Source organism: Trachypithecus francoisi, unplaced genomic scaffold, assembly GCF_009764315.1.
Source record: "Trachypithecus francoisi isolate TF-2019V2 unplaced genomic scaffold, Tfra_2.0 Lachesis_group21, whole genome shotgun sequence".
In the NCBI taxonomy this organism is placed as follows: Eukaryota; Metazoa; Chordata; class Mammalia; order Primates; family Cercopithecidae; genus Trachypithecus; species Trachypithecus francoisi.
Window position 1 is genome coordinate 30,849,092 of NW_022681467.1, and position 20,639 is coordinate 30,869,730.

At 42.7% G+C, this 20,639-nt stretch overlaps 1 protein-coding gene across 2 annotated transcripts in view; it reads right to left on the reverse strand.

Annotated features, from left to right (window-relative positions):
- LOC117068698 (ubiquinol-cytochrome-c reductase complex assembly factor 1) overlaps window positions 1–20,639 on the reverse strand; it is a 109,330-nt gene that overhangs the window by 23,610 nt on the left and 65,081 nt on the right. The gene's annotated exons all lie outside the window — the stretch shown is intronic.

A 20,639-nucleotide genomic window follows, 5' to 3' on the forward strand; every position in this document is an offset into this window, starting at 1 on the left:
GGGCCTAGGAGCCTGAGCCCCTTTTCCAGTGATTTGTTCACTACATGTAGGTCGGTATCATTCCTCCCGGCCCTCTGCATTCTGACTGCAGCCATGAGGTCTGATTACGGTCAGCAAGAAGATGCTGACACACTCAGGTTTCCAGAGACACTTGGAGGCTGCTAATTGCACCGTGAGCCTCATGACTACATTTATGAGGGCAGAAAAGCTGCAGGCACTACTTGGCTTTTTTAATGATTTTCTATTAAATTTAGGCAGACAGGGTACAGTGGAAAACTACAGGATGTTTGTTCCCCATCACTATCAACCACATCAACTGCACAGACACAAAAGGCAAACAGATGAATATAGATCAACAAGTTAGTCAGTTCTCTGTTAATAGAGCTGAGCTACTGTCACTTGTCATGGATGCTGAGGCTCTGAACAACCTAGAGGATCTAAAGGCAACACTGAGATCACTGACCCGAGTCCTTTCCCAGTGATCCCAAAATAGATATCATATTGACCAGATAGCAACATTTTCTCAGAGGACCCAAAATTTAGCCCCTTACTGATCTTGAGGTTCCTGACCCTTCATCCAACAGCCCTGCCTTCTTCTCCACAGCAATGAAGAGTGAAAGGGGCGGGGCCACCCTAATGAACCAAATCACAGGAGTTAACTGGTAACTCCACCTGGGCACAATGGGTCAAATCAAAGTCTAAAGCCCAAAACAGTAAAGCAGACATTTACATTGTTTTACACAGGTCACAGAATGTTTGTCTTTCACTGCTGTGTCCTAACTGCTCACTGTTCAGAGCTGTACAATTGCCAAAATACTGACCCAATGGTAATCTGAGAAAGAGGCTGTTCCCTGCTGAAGACATGAGGAAGCAAAGGCTCAGAAAGGTCAAGTGACTCACCCAATTATCACTTGGCTAATAAATGGTCAAGAGGTTCACAGAGACAAGGTCTTCTGGCTCCTAGTCCAAGTTTTTTTGTTTGTTTGTTTTAAGGCTCAAACAGAATTGCCACTCAGCAGATAGCTTATACATTCCTGTAGAAGCATCCCAGGAATGGCTGAGTCCGGATCCCAGGTAGAAGCCATATGATCATTCTTACTTAAGTAGTGAGGTGGTGAAGGTTGAGGCCAGAAGTGAGGTTCAGATATCCCTTAAAATGGAACTGACACAGCCGGGTGCGGTGGCTCATGCCTGTAATTCCACCACTTTGGGAGGTTCAGGTGGGCAGATCACCTGAGGTCAGGAGTTTGAGACCAGCCTGGCCAACATGGTGAAACCCTGTCTTTACTAAAAATACAAAAATTAGCTGGGCATGGTGGTGTATGCCTGTAGTCCCAGCTACTAAGTAGGCTGAGGCAGAAGAATTACTTGAACTGGGAGGCAAAGATTGCAGTGAGCCGAGATTGTGCCACTGCAATCCAGCCTGGGAAACAGAACAAGACCTTGTCTCATAAAAAAAGGAAAAAAACAAAAAACAAAACAAAACAAAAAAACCATGGAACTGACATGGCCTGTGAATTCTGAGTGACCCCATCTTTTTTTTTTTTTTTTTTTTGAGATGGAGTCTTGCTCTGTCGCCCAGGCTGGAGTGCAGTGGCCGGATCTCAGCTCACTGCAAGCTCCGCCTCCCGGGTTGACGCCATTCTCCTGCCTCAGCCTCCCGAGTAGCTGGGACTACAGGCGCCTGCCACCTCGCCTGACTAGTTTCTTTGTGTTTTTTTTTAGTAGAGACGGGGTTTCACCGTGTTAGCCAGGATGGTCTCCATCTCCTGAACTCGTAATCCGCCTGTCTCGGCCTCCCAAAGTACTGGGATTACAGGCTTGAGCCACCGCGCCCGGCGAGTGACCCCATCTTTATAGGGTAATTCTCTTTTGTCCTCTTTTCTCAGTAAAATGTCCTTAGAAAGGTATTTTATCCAAAGGAAAGAGACAAACTCAGAATGCTGTATGTTAACGAGATGCTGTCTTTGGTGTTCTGTATTTAAGTCCCAACTCAGGCCTAGGAAATGCACTGAATCTAAGTAAATTTTGGGCCCCAACAGCCCTGTTTCCCCACCTTGTGAGTCTGCAAGATTAATCACTCTGAGCTTCAGTTTTTCCATCACAACTATGCAAAACTGCCCTTCCTTTTCCCTTTTTTATATTAACAGATGAAAATGCTTAACAGTAAGTAAATTAGTGGCAAACATCTATTTCACTCTCACGCATTGTTTAAAGAACCTCACATGTGATAACTCATTTATCCCTCACAATGCTACAGTGATGTAAGGTGGGTATTATGGTTATCTCTATTTTATGGAGAGAAAACTGAGGCACAGAAAGGAAATAGGCAGAGACCTTGCCCAAGGTCACATGGCTAGGGCGGGATTTAAGTCCAAACTGGCTTCAGTATGTGAGTATTCTCAGCTACTCTGTGATAATGCATTGGAAAGAAGGTTATAAACTCAACCCAATCCCCCACGTGGAGATGAGGGCCTGGAAGCCTCTGAAGCTTCCCTCGGGACCTCGGGGTTTACCTACTCTCCTGCCTCATCCTCCCATCATACTCAGCCCTGCCCTGGGATAACTCCTGGAAGAAGCCTGCAGTGAACACAAAACAAAAAAGCAAGTGAACTTATATCTTTCTTGTTCGTCTGTTTTGTGTGGAAGTGAACCCAGGAAAGATTCAACTTCCTTTCTCAGAATAAACTAGATTGTAAGCCCTGTAAGATCACTTATCTCTGGTATATTCTCTATGAACCACATGCAGGGATTAGCATGTGCTGAGACAAAAATGTTCCTTGAATAAATGAATGAATGAAGCAATCCTTAATAAAACCATACAAATTAATAATGTTCCTGGATCTAGAGGAAATACATTCAATATTGCCTTCATCAAATGTATTCAGCACTAACCAGGCATCAAGCACTGTTTTAGGAGCTGAGGCTACAGCAGTAAACAAGAGACAATTCCCGAACTCCGGGAGTTTAGGATGATTAGTCAGGCTGCTGAATTATTTGCAGAATGAATCTGAGATGAAGAGAGTCAAGAGGGAGGAGGACCAGTGAAGAAGCAGCCGATAGTGAGTTTACGTGAGAGGTCAGGACTGGATCTGAGCATGAGTAGGACAGTTGAGGCCCTGATAGTGGTTGTTTTAAAGAAGGGCTCCTTACAGTTCCTCCTGCTCCTTTGAGAACCAGGCACATCATATGGATGGCAAGGATCATTGACATTCAGAAAGACCAGCTAAACAGAGGACGATGAACATGGAAAAACAAGTCCCTCCACTCCAGCCAGGCCCCTTCAGCTCCAACCAACACCATAGGGCCATTCACCCAGCATTTTGGGGAAAACAAAGCAAGAAAAGCGTGTTACAGCAGACTCATCAATGGATCCAGAAATACTCATGGCACACCCAGGGTAGCTGAAAGGAGCATCTGTCTCTACTGTATTCTGGGTCTGACCCTAGAGCCTCCAGAACTTTTTTACATAGCCCCACCCAGATCCTGGTGGAGCCACTGCCCTCTGGTGGTACCCAATGCAGGAGTTAAGCCCACAGGAGAAAAGAGCAGACAGCTGCCCACCTTGCGGTAGGGCACGGAGTGAGAGGCATATTCAACCCCAAGAGCTCGTCACAGTGCCTGTATGTCTTACTACTGCAATCACTGCTTTTTCCAAAGACACTATTTAGAGAAAACTCTGGTTAAAATGCAAGAGTTATCTGGGACCATTAAAACAGATCTTACTGGCATTCATTAACGATTTGGCATCAATTTAATCAGGTAAATTGCAGTGTAAGTATAGAATTGATTCTAAGAAGATGGGGTTAGGAATAGACTGTGAGTTCACTCACTCATCCACCATTCAACCAACATTGGATGAAGGCTTATCATGTACTAAGCACTGTGCTAGACACTGGAATGCTGACCTTAACAGAAAAGGATCAGGAGGTCTTTGATTGGAGGCTTCTCCCAGCAAGACAAAATGCAGGGTGTGTGTAGTGGCTGTAGAGAACAGCAAAGATGACAGTATCATGTAATGAAAAGAGCAACAGAATGAATCAAGGGAAGTGAGTTTTAGTCTCTGCTACTACCACTACTATATGACACTGACCAAGCCTTTTTCCTGCCCAGGACTGAGTGTCCTTACTTGGAAAGGGTTGAATTAGGATCATCTTTGCGGCTGTCAAGCTTCTAGGACCTTGGCGGCCACTGAAATGATTAGGAGATGGCATAAAATAAACACACTGACTGCTTGGCAATTCTGACCAGCTAGGGCTAGCCCTGGGTGGGGCTTCCTGCCATCAGCCAGGGCAGTCTAAAATTCCTTTACATAGTCCCTGAGGATCATCATCAAGTGACATTCTTCTGACATCCATACCCAACCACTTCATCAGACCAGATACCCCTAGTATGTTATGAACCCCACACTTGTCCCCAGCTACCCTAGTCTCTTCTGGTCCTTTTGAACTGAGACTATTAGGGATGGAGCCAGTTCTTCCAGTGCTATGGGGCAAGAGAGGCTTGGAGAAAAGTAGGAAGTTTTGCAAACTGCTGTTCACTGTTGTAAATTCTACCCTGGGCTGGAAAATTTTTATCTCATGGATTTTTTTTCAAGCAGGAAAGGCCCTTAGAAATAACCTGGTCCAGGCTCTGCATCGGAGCCTGCTGGTTAATTAAAGAACTAAGTCTAATTTCACTCCTGTAGCTCCAAGGCTGGTGTTTTTCAGTTCTCCCACACTGTCCTTCTAGAGGGAGGCTCTTCCCTGGTAGCCAACTCACCCTGGGACCTAAAGCACAGGAGACGATAAACACCTTCTGTCTTTGAAGGAGAAGGAGTATAGCCACAAACACCTATCGGAAATGCCAAAGACAATAAGGTTCATGTGAAATCTGAAGAATCTTAGCAAAAGAGCATGAGACAGAGATGAAAAGAAGAGCGGGAGACAGAAGGCTGCTTAGCGCTTAACAGGAACCATCTCCTACTTGCCCCATAACCATACACATACCACAAGCCAGCTGATTCCTAACCCCAACAGCTAAACTGCCCAAGGCCTAGGTAAGGGGCAACACACACAGTTTACACCTTTTATTATTTTGATCAAAATTTCTCTCCTGGGAGCAGAAAGGGGTCAAAAGTCCAACACCAAAAATATATATCTTTATAAGTCATGGGCAAAGAAGTATTACAGCAGACAGTTATTAAAAAAAAAAAAAAGCTACAGTGAACGCAGCAGAGTAGGAGGTGTGAGAAAACTCACTCCAAGTAATTTATTCACTGAGAACCACAAAGGGCTTTCCCAAGAACAGCAAAAACACCATTAATTTCTCCATTACCCTCCTTTCAAAGGGCTCCAAACACTTCACACATATCGTTTTAAATTGTCCTCAAAGGCTCCAAAATAAGGGGTTACTATTTCCTCAGGTACAGATGGAGAAACTAAAGCATTTACGCCCACCCTGCTCTGCCCAAGTCATCCTAAAAGATTCAGCCAACATCAACTGAGTGCCTGCTATGTGCCTTACTCATGCCAGGCAGAACAGGAGACAGAAGGATGAAAGATAGGATCTTTGTCCTCCAGAAAGCCAGAATCTAGTGGGGTGTCACAGACGCACCTATAAATCCCTTCAAAAGATGACAGCTTATGCTAGGTGCTATTGAAAAGGTCCAAATACAGTATCCTGATAGCTCCAATTTATCAAGTACTTAGTATGTGCCAAACACTGTGCTAAGCCATATTGTTTAAGTGACATAACTGTGCATGACTTACCTTATAGAGGATGGAATGGAAACAAGGAGAGGTAAAGAGACTTGCCTAGGATCTCAAAGCAACATTGTGGCAGAGCAGAGATTAGAACCCATGTCTGTCTAGCTCCAAAGCCCACATGATGAGAGGTGAACTGTTTGGAAAACTGGGCACTGGCCTCTCAACTTTTTAGCACTGAATGCCACGCTTCGGAGGCGAATAGCAGAACACACAGGGGCCCTCACTAGATTTTGGGGGAATGGCCTGTTTCCCAGGCCCAGAATTGTATGTGCATGTACTAACTGGGATTCTCCATGATAGGGACATCTGAAGCCAAAGGTTGGTGTGTCTACCAAAAGGGAACAGAGCTCTCTCTGGGAAAAGAAGAGCTGAAAGGTCCTGAACTCTTCTTGCTACTTTGTTAAGTACTAAAAATGGAGCAGGACTAGAGGGTATGGGATTCCCAGGCTGGCTTTAACAGAAAGTTCACACCCTGCAGGACAGGCATGGCGGCTGCAGTACATATGCAGTACAGTATCCTTTTCTCAGAGCCAGAGTGGAACTCTTGCCGGGGAAGAAGTCCTCTGCCGGAGAAGGACCTGGCTTAGTGACAGCTCTGCAGAGCTCACCTGGTGGCAGCAAGTGCTGCCTCTTTTGCCAAAGCCCCATTTTGGAGGCCAAGGAAGAAAATACCAGACTTAGAGAAAGGAGAGCTCCCCACACCAGACAGGTTACAAAGAACACGGTCAGTCCTGGGGAATGCCTAGGTCTTAGCAAGGACTGGGCTAATAAATCACTCTATTTTAAGTCCATAAGACATAAGACAGATGGGAGAAAGAGAAAGTCCTCCGAACTCTGGGACCAAAGTTGAGCCTGGAACTAGGAAGCCTAATCCCCAGCCTAGCATTCTTCCCACTTAACTCATGGCATCCTTCTGTAATTGTTTCATATCTTAATTTCAACCTAACGAAACAACAAGAAGAACAAAAACCCTTTGATGGAGCCAGGTACTTCTGTGTATTATTATCGCATTTAATGTAAGCGACTTGTGCTTCTATCAGTGGATCAGTTAGTCCATCAGTTCACTCATTATTACTTATATTCTATCTATTTCCAAAAAAAGGTTCAAGTTGGATTACAACAAAAGGCACATGTTATGGCCAAAAGAGCCAATTTTTTTGGAGCAAAGATTTTGAAATCCATCAGATCTGGGCTTGTGACTTACTATGGCGGCCACAGCCAAGTCCTTTAAGTTTTCTGCCCCTTGGTTCTCCTCAGTTGTAATATGGGGACACACTCAACTCTATTGCAAGGTAATTTGTGAGGATTAAATGAGACGATGTCTGTAAAATTCCTGGCACATAGTTTTGCCCACAGTATGCACCTCAACCAAAATAAAAGTAAGAGAAAAGAGTTAAGTAATAGTCTGTGGGGGGCAGGAGAAGAAAGGGGATAATGAATACTTATATCAAAATATCTAAATAAGGGAAGCTCTGTACTTGTTGGCAGTTGTGGCAAAAGGAAAGCGGGACTGCTATACCATTCTCATTGTTTAATAAAGAGAAACATGGAAATTCATCAGGACAGAGAAAGTTCTTAATTCTCAATGCAGAAGGGCTCATAAATACACGAGTGACTGTGTATGTTACACACATACACATGCTTATACCATTTCTCTCTCCAACAGGAACAGGGCAAACGGCTCTCCAGAGTCCTGCTGCCCCCCTGACACCACACTACTGCAGTGTACAGAGAAGTACTTCAAGAGTTAAAACATTTCTGTGCCAATATTTTAAGAGTGCAGAAGGTTCCAAATTACATGTAAAATAAACAATGCCAGACTGTGAAAACTCTTGGCTGCAACGTTCTCTGATGTTAACAAGAGTTTCTTTATTACTGTAACCTTTCAGAAGTGAATAAAAATTATTTCTCTGCCCTAGTTTTGCCCTCCAGTAAAAGTGAAGAGAGCAGTGACCATGGAAAGAGCTGTACAATGACCTCTCATGAAGGCCGGGGGCTGGGAAGGGGGCAGTTTAGAACACAAAGCCTTCCATATATGCTTCTAGGTTAAAGGCTAGAAATTTAGTTTGTGCTGTGCTGATCATATTGTAAAATTTTACCTTCCTAATACTTTTATGTAACCAAAACCCTTAGAGACAAGAAGGCATTTTCGAGAGCCCAACCTGAGCTGGTGCTATGGAGAAAACCCAAATCTGGACCATGATCCTTCAACTACTCAGTGAACCCCCTTACTCAGAAATCGAGTCTGAAGTGTCCTTAACAAAGAAGGAAGAAGTACTGCGTGTGACCAGTACTTAAGACAAAGCATGTTACTTCTCAGACCTTTAAGTGTGGATGAGTCTGTAAATATCATACATACATGAGGATCTCAAAATGGAGCTAGTCTGGATAAGGAGAATCTGCATTTACCACTGCAGGAAAAGGAAGAATGTCACCAAACAAAGCCAAACATTGTTTGCCTTCTCATACCAACTCGGTGCCTTTATCCACACTATTCCTCTGCCTGGAATTCTCTTCTTGTCTAGCAAACACATACTTATCTGAAAAGATTTAACTCAAATGTCATCTATTCCCAGCCTGTCTCCTCTGGGCATTCTCAGCAATTTAAAAACATTATAATTTCTTAATATTGTAATTATCTGTTTATGTTTATCTTCTCCTACTAGACGAGGGAGTCATGGAAAATGTCTTAATCATCCTTGTATCTCCAGTGCTTTTAGCACAGTACCTGGAAGCTAACAGGCCACAATAAAATGGATGGATAGATGGGTAAAACTTTGTTTGTGTCTGGGAACAGAAATCAGACAGAGAGTGATGAACTGCTAAAAAAACAGAACACAAGCTCTGGGATTTAACACAAGGCTAGCTTTTCAGACTTCCACAGAGTTGCAGAATGTTAAGTCTGGAAGAGAATGTAGAAATCATCTAACTCTTCTCCCCAGAGAGGTGATGTGATGTGACTTACTCAGGCTTACCCAAAGAGTGGCCAGGCCAGGCAGAACTCATTCCATTATGCCACACTGTCCCTTCTTATTACTGTCTAAAACTGTAGGTAAAATAAGTAATGATTAAGGTCACATATCTAATGTTTTTTCATTATAAACAAATGAACAATGGAAATCATCTAGGAATTCAAACAACTTGAAAAAAGATACAATATCTGAATTCTTCAAAAAGTTTACATAGTGTCACCATGTGACCCAGCAGTTCCACTCCTGGGTATATTCCTCAGGAAAGCTGAAAACATATGTTCAGACATAAACTCACATATGAATGTTCACAGGAGCATTATTCGCAAAAGCTAAAAAGTGGAAAGTGGAAAGACTAAATGTCTATTAATTAATTAATAGAGTTTTAAAACATGGTATTGCTACACAACAGACTATCCCAAAAAGGAATGATGTTGGTCGGGGGAGTTGGGCAAAAAATAAACAAATGAAGAAAAAAGACAAAAAAGGAATGAAGTACTGAAAATATGCTACAACATGAGTGAACTTTGAAAACATTCTGCTAAGTGAAAGAAGCCAAACATAAAATACTGCATATTATATGATCCTATTTATATGAAATGTCCCAAATATGTCAATCCGTAGAGATAGAATGTAGAATAGTGGTTTCCAGGGGCTGGGGATAAGGGGAATGGGTGTGGCTGCTAATGGGCACAGGATTTCTATCTGAGGTGATTAAAATACTCTGGAATAGTGGTGATGGGTACGTAACACTGTGAATTTACTAAAAAGCATATTTACATGTTATGGGATATGAATTATATCTGTTTTTAAAAACATAAAAATGGAATATCTGCCCTCTAGAAGCTAACTAACTGGAGAAGCTAGGACCAACATGTAAGATGCTTGGCCAGGCATGGTGGCTTATGCCCAGCACTTTGGGATGCCAAGGTGGGAGGATCACTTGAGCACAAGTTCAAGTGATCAGTGTGGGCAACATGGCGAGAACCCATCTCTACAAAAAACCCCACAAAAACAAAACCTCAAGATGCTTAAGGACTAAAAGGTTCAATGCTACAATACAAGTGGATACTGTGGAAGTTACAGGAAGAAAGAAACAACACTTAGGTTAAAAATCTTAATGCCAATGCTAGAGCCATAGTTTTTAGTTAAGTACAGAGTAGTAATTAAAAGCACAGGCTCTAGAGTCCAGAAGGTTTGGGTTCCAATCCAGGCTCCCATATTTACTGTGTAAGTCTAATTAAATTGCCTAACAGTGGTAGGTAGGCTGAATTTGGTCTCCCAAAAGATATCCATCTCCTAGTTCCTGGAACCTGTGAGTGTTACCTTATATGGCAAAAAAGGATTTTGCAGCTAGGGTCAAATTAAGACACTTGAGACAGGGAGGGAATCCTGGATTACCCAGTTGAGCCCTAAATGCCATCATACATATTGTTCCCTTTAAGAGAAAGGCAGAGGGAAACTAGGCTCAGATAGAAGAAAAGGCAACATGACCACAGAGGCAGAAATTGCAGGGATGCAGCCACAAGTCAAGGAACGTGAGCAGCCACCAAGAGCTGGAAGGGGCAAGTCTCCCCTAGAACCTCCAGAAGAAGCACAGCCCTGCCGACATCTTAATTTCAGCCTCATGAAACTGATTTCTGGCCTCCAGAACTGTAAGAGCACAAATTTTTGTTGTTTTAAGCCACCAAGTTTGTGGTAATCTGCTGTACCTGCTATGGGAAATGATCTCTGAGCCTTAGTTTCCTCATCTGTAAAATGAGGCTAGAAATGTTACTAATCTCACAGGTAAGACTATTGTAAGATGTTATAAAATTCAAATGGTGCTTGTAAAGTGCATGAAAAAAAGAAAGTGCTCAATAAATATTAGCTATTACTATTGGGGAACTCTGCTTCTGAATTATACTGAAATCCTCAAGTTTTACATGTTGTTAGCTCATGCCTTAGCAAGGAGAGCAGTAAGAGTGGCAACCAAGATACCCGAGTTCTACTCTTCAGTCAGTTTCTAATTTGTACGCAGCTCTTCCAGAGCCAATTTCCCAATCACCTAAATGACAGAATTAGTTTAGGAGCAGTGGTTCTCAAACTAGAGAGCTGGTGAGAAGACAAGACTGTTGGGTCCCACCCCGAAGATCAAGGGTATGCCCTAGAGCTAGCATTCTTTTTTTTTTTGAGATGGAGTCTTGCTCTGTCACCCAGGCTGGAGTGCAATTGCAGTCTAGTCTCATTGTAACCTCCACCTCCCAGGTTTAAGCAATTCTCCTGCCTCAGCCTCCCGAGTAGCTGGGACTATAGGTGCATGCCACCACACCCGGCTAATTTTTGTATTTTCAGTAGAGATGGGGTTTCACTTTGTTGGCCAGGCTGATCTCAAACCCCTGACCTCATGATCCGCCCGCCTTGGCCTCCCAAAGTGCTGGGATTACAGGCGTGAGCCACCATGTCTGCCCTGAGCTAGCATGCTTAACGAGATCCCAAGCGATGCTGAGGCTGCTGGTGTGGGGACCACACTTTGAGATCTCTGGATCAGATTATTTCAGTGTTCCTTTCCAGTTTAAACAGTCTAAGATTCCCCAGTAACATCCAACAGATGCAGCACTCAAGTAATAAACACTGCTGTACCATGCTGAAATAGCCTTAAAACTAAGTTCTTTTCCTAAGTAAGAGTGGGAGGGTGAGTATGAAGTACATGGTAAAGACTAGTTTTAACTTCTGAACTAAGCAGATTGAGAAATCTAAAGCAATCGTGGAAACAGGAAGAGACTGTCCCCTTATCCAACATGCTGGCCCCATTTTAATTTATCTTAATCCCACCTTTCTGCCTTTTCACCAGACCCCTTCCCCTCACGGGCTCCTCTAGAAACACATCTAGGTGTCTCCTGAATTCATTTATTGGCTTTGCCGCACACAGTATAATACCGCCTTTGTTAGTCTCCTGGCCCGGCCCCTTCAAGCACGGTGTTCAGTCTCGGTGTTCCTCTACCCTTAAAAAAAACACAACCAAGGAGTCTCTGAAAAATAATTGTAAAATCAACTAAGGCAAATTCAGACGATGTAGAGACGTTCAGACTCTAAACGATGGGAAAAGAAACAAATTCAGAACATTGTCAGCATTCTCATGTCTTTTTCCCCTTAATCTCCATTAGTCCTGTTGAGTAGGAAGTCTCTGCCGTATTAGAACATTGTCAGCATTCTCATGTCTTTTCCCCTTAATCTCCATTAGTCCTGTTGAGTAGGAAGTCTCTGCCGTATTGGATTAGAAATTGAGTAAAAGAGGCCTCAGGCTTGGGAGTGCACTGAAGAAATAAATGCAGTGCCTTTAGATTCAAGAAAAGCTGTCCTCTTGGTCTTTGGCAGTGCTTGGTAATAAGACAGGAGAAAAGGTTTCTTTCTTTCAATTGGAAGGTATCATGGTATAGTAAAGAGGACACTGGACTGGAAATTGGCGTAATCTGGTCTTGGTCCTCATTCTGCTTTCTCTAGTTGTATGACCTTGGCCAAATCAATGAACTTTTCTGGGCATCCATTTCCTCACCACAGAAATGAGAGGGCAGAACCTTAACCAGAAATATGCATTAGAAATCTTTTGGGGCCGGATGCAGTGGCTCATGCCTGTAATCCCAGCACTTTGGGAGGCCGAGGCAGGTGGATCACTTAACGCCAGGAGTTCGAGACCCACCTGGCCAACATGCTGAAACCCCATCTCTACTAAATATAAAAAATTAGCCGGGTGTGGTGGTGTGAGCCTGTAGTCCCAGCTACTCAGGAGGCTGAGGCAGGAGAATTGCTTGAACCTGGGAGGTGGAGGTTGTAGTGTGCCGAGAACACACCACATACCACTGCACTCCAGCCTGGGTGACAGAGCGAGACTCCGTCTCAAAAAAAAAAAAAAAAAAAAAATTTGGGATTTTTCAAAATGCATATACCTGAGTCTCTTCACAGACTCAAAACCTCTGAGGCACCCAGTCTGACATTCCAAGGTTCACCCATCCTATAAAGCAGATTAAAAGTATAACCAGGATGAAACAAGAGCCAGGGAACCCATGAGGCAGGGCAGAGAGAGAACGGACCTTTTTCAAAACGGGAGGATGGTAAGAGAAATTGAATCCAAGTGTAATTAGAGAAGACCATTCTTAAGTCAGTATTTGGAAGACAAGGCTAGCCAGACGCTAACAAAAGAAGCAAGTATTTATGTTCATCCAACACATATTTGAGTAGTGACTTCTGTAGGCATGTGGTTTAAGACACCAGAAATCCAAGAATCCTTATCCCATCCAATAGGAGTGACCTACATAAACCACGAGCACACCATGGTAAGTTCAGAGAAGGCCAGATATATTAACATTATTGGTGAGTACCGGGAAAAGCTTCTTGGAGGAGGTATTATCCAGCTTGTGTCTTATAGTGCCATGAGCAGAGTAGACGGAGAAGACCAGATCAGATGGAACAGCATAAACAAAAGCCTAGAGGCATAAAAGAACACAGCACACTTATGGCACCAGTGAATGTCTGGCATGAAAAGAATATGTATTTGTGTGCATGCACTTAAAAACTTTTTTGGAAGGAAGGGGTATGATTTGTTGGAGATTAAACTAGAAGAATGGGGGTTAGAGCCAGAACATGAATACTTCTTTTCTCTCCAATTTTTTTGCTTTGAAGAATTTCAAAAAATTTATAAAAGATGTAAGAGTAATACAACAAAAACGTATATAAGTTGTTTTGATATCTGCAACTTCAAATGGTTCAGCAAAAGAAAAGGGTGTGTAGATGCATGGGTAGAGATAAAGCAAATGTTGCAGAAGATTAAACCTTTGGCACAATCTTAGATGCACATCTTTAGATGCACAATTTTTAATTTTCTGCAACATTTGCTTTATCTCTATCCACACATCTACACATCCTTTTCTTTTGCTAAACCATTTGAAGTTCCAGATATCAAAACATTTTACCCCTAAATACTTCAGTATGTATCTGCTAAAAAGAAGCACGTTCTCCTATGTAAATACAAGGGTTCTATATGCATCCTTACCCAATCTAATAGGAGAGATCTATATAAACCAATAATTACAGCACACCATTATAAGTTCTATCTCTGAAGTTGGTGTAGTGCTGCAGCAACGCAGAGTCCGATGTGCCACTCAGAAGGACAGGACTGGCACCCTGACTGTATGCACCCATGCGTCTGACCAGTTGTAAAACTGCTTGAGGCACCTACTCCTCTAACTCTTGCTACCTCTTAAGGCCTAGGGGTAGGAAACATATGTAAAGAAAGGCATGTATCTATCAGAGGTACATTTTCAGTAGGACCCTGCTTAAATTCGTAAGCCAATCCCAAAATGGAATTATTCTGACTTCTAAGAATTTAGCCTTCTCTCTCAAAACTGACTATCCGCTCCAACAGCTCAGGCCATTTTAGATACTTTCAAAAGAACAGCTGGTATCTGAGAACATGTATTCTTATTTTCATGGCCTCAAGCCCAAGGGATTGTCCTTTAGTTACACTCACACCATTTTCCCCCCAACCCAAGGAGTGTAATAGTGCAATCACAGCTCACTGCAACATCGAACTCCCTGGCCCAAGTGATCCTCCCACCTCAGCCTCCCGCAGAGCTGGGACCACAGGCATGTGCCACCATAACCAGCTAATTTTATTTTTGAAAAGATGGGGTCTCCCTACATTGCCCAGGCTAACTATACTTTTTGACATGCTCCTTGTCTTTAAAAACAATACCTTTGGCAGTGAGTTTTAATTCTGACCTAGAGATGCAAAACAGTACAATTTTTATACTGTTGTAAAATAGAAGAGGTCTGAAAATTTTTGTGGGGAAAGAGAGGAGATTTGGTGACGGGTGGTGATTACAGAGGCCTGAAAGGAAATTTTCAGAAAAACTGAAGTCTCTTAAAATGTAATGCCTTTGTTAGTTTAGATACATAAAATACCAGCCGGGAGTGGTGGCTCATGCCTGTAATCCCAGCACTTTGGAAGGCCGAGAAGGGCAGATCACCTGAGGTCAGGAGTTCGAGACCAGCTGGGCCAACATGGCAAAACCCTGCCTAAAATTACAAAAATTAGCCAGGCATGGTGGTGCACGCCTGTAATCCCAGCTACTCAGGAGGCTGAGGCAGGAGAATCACTGGAACCCGAGAGGCAGAGGTTGCAGTGAGCCAAGGTTGCGCCACTGCACTCCAGCCTGGGTGACAGAGAGAGACTCTGTCAAAAAAAAAAAAAAAAGAAAAGAAAAGAAAAGAAACATAAAACACCCTACGTATAAACTGGGGTTTTTTAAAAATCAAGCAATTCCGTTAGAAGATGGAAAAGTATGGGAAAAGAAACTAAACAGTTGATGGTGGGGGAAACGATTTCTTATTTCCTTTTCTTCCAATATTTAAGAGTAACACAGCAAACAAATATCCTCAGAATAAAACACAGTATCTCCCTGCCCCACTTTTTCCAGTACATATTCTGGGCCTGCAGGAGTGTCTTCTTTCATTCTTCAGATAGTTACTGGGCACCTATTCAGGAAAGGGGCAATAACAGGCACTTTGGAGACAGATGCACGTGATCCTGCACCACAGGAATTCACCTGGAAGACAGTCAACATAACTGAATGACAACAATACAAAATAGAAACAGTAACAGCTGGAAGAAGGGTAGATATAAATCATTAAGGTACTTCCTTAGGGGAAACTGGGATTGGCTTCCAGTTAGCTGTGGAAGGATGTGAAGGAATTGAGGCTGGGGTGTTAGGGTAATCTAGGCATATGCACCGAGTGAGCAAAGACACAAGACAGAAATAGCAAGGAATTCAGCTTGGCTGGAATGAAGGGTATGTGAAGCAAGGATGGAATGTGATGTTCACTGAGTGCTTACTAAGTGCCAGGCACATGTGCTAGTAGGTTTCACATATTTGAAGTTCAAGAAGAACTAGGGGAAATGAATTTGGAGAGGTAGTCTGGAGTGTGATCATAGAGGACCTTACAAAGCAAAATGGTGGTTCTGAGAAGCAAGGCAGAATTACACAAGAGTCCAGTTCAGCCCACAGTTCCTCCATTTTTCCTAGGCCCTCTGCACCATCCCATCAAGCAGCTCTGCTACAGAGACAGCAGGGGACCATGAGGTGACAGAAGGTGCATTCTTACTCTGGAAGTCTCGCTGAGGCAACAGGCATGCCAGGGACCGCTGATAAAGGTAAATTGTAATTTCTCAACTACAGTCCACTCCCATCCCTTCCCACCTCTGTCTTGGAAAGCTTGAGCCTGCTCATGGTGAGCCACAAGGTGGAGATGTCTGGCAGGGCAGAACTGAGAGGAAGTCGTTTAGCCAGCCTAAGGTTACCATTAACACTTTGAGCCACTGCCGTGAGCTAATTTTTATGTTTGTTTTTTAAGTTTGGTTGAAATGTCACAAATGGAAAAATTAAGTAAAGCGCCCCGGTTAGCCACAAGACTGGACACACCTGGCTGCAAACCCAGCAAAAGAAACTTACTTCATTAGTAGGAGAGGCAGAGAGTGAAATTTACATCTGAAATCTGCCTGCACCAGGAGAAAGTGCTGAGGCCAAAGGCGCTGTCTGTTTTTACAGCTGTGTCAAGTCTTAGTTCTTTACTCTTACCAACACTCAGGAGTGCGGCAAGGGCCCAAGGAAAAACGGTCTCCAACCTCTTCAGCTGCAACTCAGCTCACAAAGATTTTTAAGAAGCAGTTAATGAAATAAAACAAGACCAGATGAGGTGATATAATGAACTTTATTTCCACAGCTAATTTATAAGTTTAAATCCCAAATAATGTTTTTTTAAGTCAGAACACTCTAAATTATTGATGTGATTTTTGTAACCTCAAATTTAACACCTGCTTTTTGTACCAGCTTCACGATGATATATGAGTCTGCTCCATTTTTCACAATAGTTGGGCTCCAAAAAGTTGGTGAAAAGCAAATTTTTGTAAAATAAAAATTTTCCCACCAAATCAGAATAGAATTCTAATTTCAAAGGAGTTTTTGATGCAAATTTATTATTAATCACTAACTCAAAAGTGGCTCTCTTATTTCTTGATCTTCCACACACCAATCCACTCAAAGCAATCACCTCTAAGTTTTTGGCATGAGAAAAATCACTACTACATTGATCGGTTTTATAAATTCTACTTTTTATATGAGTTTTCTTACAGAGGTACACCTGGGATGCCAAATAACACAGACATAGATTTGCAAATTACCACCTTCAAATCAGATTTTCAAGCTGAAAAAAAGCTGAAAACTTGGGGCTCATGCAGTTAGGCCTCCCCTGTCCCCACCTTTTTTTTTTTTTTTTTTTTTTAACACAGAAACTGAAGCACAGAAGAGGAAAGATTTGCCAGTCAGGGTGAGAACCAGGCCAGACTGGCTCTACACTGCGTATCACTTCTCCCTAACCACATGTCCCATTTATAGGTTGTACACACACAGAAGACTGAGATCCCCTCAAACACACACATGTACTCACACTCATCCATGCATGCATTCACGACCCACTGGTTAATATACAATTGTCTTGCCTATATAAGGCGTGTCTATTTATGCCATGAGGTTAAAAGGAGGTATCAAGTCAACTATAGCAGAAAAGCAATAAATAGTAATTCCCCAACTCTTCCAAATCTGTTATTTTAAAACCATCATCCTTTACTTACAGTCTTTGTAACTAAATTGGAACTTGGGCACTTCTCTTCATAAAGGCAATTTAAGAGCCTGTATTGGGGTACCACCTAAAGCCTTGCTATTGGCCCCTACCCCACCCTGCGTCACTAGCAACATCTGCATCACCTGGAAGCTTTTCAGAACTGTAGATTTTCTGACACCTGTCCTGAAACTTACTGAATCAAAATCTGTATTTTAACAAGATCCTCAGGTGAACTACAGGCACATTAAGGTCTGAGAAACGCTTACCTAAAACACTTCCTTATGGGCAGCACCCTATCTACAACAATCCAAACAGAAAAAATGGCTTGATAAAATGCAATAGGGGAAAAATTCCCCTAATTCCTGCAGGACTGCACTGATATACACTTGGATCAGAGACTAATAAATCAGGTATGATTTATCTAAAAAATGTTAGCTTAAAAAAGAATTCCAAAGCCTGGTATTCAATATATTCATTCATTTGACAATTATTCAATGTTTACTGCATAAGCAAAAAACGGAATAAGATGGTTTTCTGCTTTTATAAAACTTACAGTTAAGTAGAAGGGACACTACATAAGAATTAACATGGGAGAAGGCTCAAGTGTTGACTACTGTGATGAAGAGAGATGGAGGTCCAGAAGGAAATTCATCTGCGGGCAGAGGCAACTAAAATATTCCTGTGGTCCAGGAGTCAGCAACCTATGGCTCATTAAACTAGTCAGGACAGGGACAGCTGTGGCCCATAGGGCTCTAGTGAGACAACTTCCAGCAGAGTTTAGTCAACAATGATAAGAACAGGTTCACTAAAGGAAGAGCTACTGTGTAACTGCCTGGCAGTCAGCCAGGGCTTTGGCTGACCAGGAGGTATCTCTGGCCGTCATTAAATAGGACTGAGATTGCCAACCACTTTATGTCCACTGTGCACTGCCGCAGAGTCGGGTGGTAAGTACTTGAGGGCATGTGGGAACACTCAGCTGGGTGAATACCTTAAAGGCTGCTGATCTCACTCTGGGCAGCTGTGATATCGTGAAATTTATATTTGGTCTTCAACTCCTTTCCTGGCATACAACTCCTAAAATCTTTGGCCTCTCCCAAGTGGTGTCTTTTTGTATGCTAATGATTGACTGGTGGCTGGCAGCACTTAGGTGGCTTCAGGATAGGGGCTGATCACTGAAAAGACCAAGGGAGGATTAGAAGGTTAGGACTTTCTGTCCCATCTCCCAAACTCCAAGGAGGGCAGAGAGGCTGACTGATTTCCAATGGCCAGTGGTTTAATCAGTTGTGCCTACATAACGCAGCTTCCATAAAATCCCTAAATGGACTGGGTTTGGGGCACTTCAGGATAGCTGAACAGGTGGAGGCTTCTGGACAGCTGCACACCAGGAAAGGTATGGAATCTCCTCACTCCTTCCCACATCTTGTCCTATGCATCTCTTCATCTGTATCCCTTGTAATATCCTTTATAATAAACCGGTAATGTAATAAGTGTTTCCCTGAGTTCTGTGAGCCGCTCCAGCGAATTAACTGAACCCAAGGAAAGGGTGGGAAACCCCAATTTATAATCAGTTGGCCAGAAGCACACATAAAACAGCCTGGAGCTTGCAACTGGTGTGGCAAGTTGGGGGCAGTCTTGTGGGCAAAGCCCTCAACCTGTGGGATCTGACACTATTTCCGGGTATACAATATTGGAATTGAATTGGGTTAGAGGACACCCACCTGGTGACCTCTCTCCAGAAGTGATTGCCTGTTTGCTGTGTGGGAGAAACTCCCACAAATGTGTCACAGAAACCTTCTGTGTAATTGTAATTGAGTGATAGAACAGAAAAAATACTTTCTTTTCCAATATTACACAGCAGCCAAGACAGTAAGAAAGCATAACAGTGAGAAAAATGAAAAAGGAACCAAAGAGGATCATTACAAAGATAGCTCTCAGGTGAAGGATAGGCATCAACTCAAAAATGGTTACTTTTCTCCTTCCTTGAAGGTAAGAAAAAATAACAAAAAATAAAAAAGGTTACTTCTGGGGAGTTAGACTGGGGAGAAAAAAGACACTTGTTTTTTACACTCAATACTTTTTACTCTTTGATTTCTATTCTGTGAGCATATGTAACTTTTATAATATGTCCATAAACTTTGTTTACTTCTCAGTCCACAGGGATAACTTTGCCCTGTAATGAAAGAAACCAAATTAACCCATTTCATGACCTAGTCATGGTTCTAATTTGGATGCTCCCAAGCTGGGAGGCAATGAAATGAGAAGTAACAGGGAACCACAAGCTACTAAAACATGATCTAGATACACAAAATACACAACACAAACAAAAGAAGATACTATTGAGAGGTGAAGTCAGCTAGGCTTCTGGGTCAAGTGGGGACTTAGAGAACTTTTCTGTTTAGCTAGAGGATTGTAAATGTACCAATCTGTGCTCTGTGTCTAGCTAGAGGATTGTAAATGCACTAATCAGCATTCTGTAAAAACGTACCAATCAGCGCTGTGTGTCTAGCTAAAGGATTGTAAATGCACCAGTCAGCACTCTGTAAAAATGCACCAATCAGCACTCTGTGTCTAGCTAAAGGATTGTAAACACACCAATCAGCACTCTGTAAAATGGACCAATCAGCAGGAAGTGGGCAAGGGCAAATAAGGCAATAAAAGCTGGCTACCCTAGCCAGCAGCGGCAACCCACTTGGGTCCCTGTCCACACTGTGGAAGCTTTGTTCTTTTGCTCTTCATAATAAATCTTGCTGCTGCTCACTCTTTGGGTCCATATCACCTTTAAGAGCTGTAATACTTGCCGTGAAGGTCTGCAGCTTCATTCTTGCAGTCAATTGAGACCACGAAGCCACCGAAAGGAAGAAACTCTGGACACACCATCTTTAAGAGCTGTAATGCTCACTGCGAAGGTCTGTGGCTTCATTCTTGAAGTCAGCGAGACCAAGAACCCACCGGAAGGAACCAACTCTGGACACACTATGATCTGTATAACCAACTACATTCTAGTGTTTTGGTTTCATTTTTCTATTGTCATTACATCCCATGTGACATATATATACAATATATTCCCCTTTCTCAGGTTAATTATTAAATGTACCAATGTACATTTTCAGTAGGTATGTTACTAGACTCTTCTAGGTTGCTAGTGATCAAGGAGCTTGAGTTTCAGTTCCTGAGGAGAGTGTAGGCCCCATACCAGGGCCTCCCAACAGAACTAATTTATAGGACTGGTTCAAATATTGAATTGGTGTCAAAGGTATAGTATCCTTCA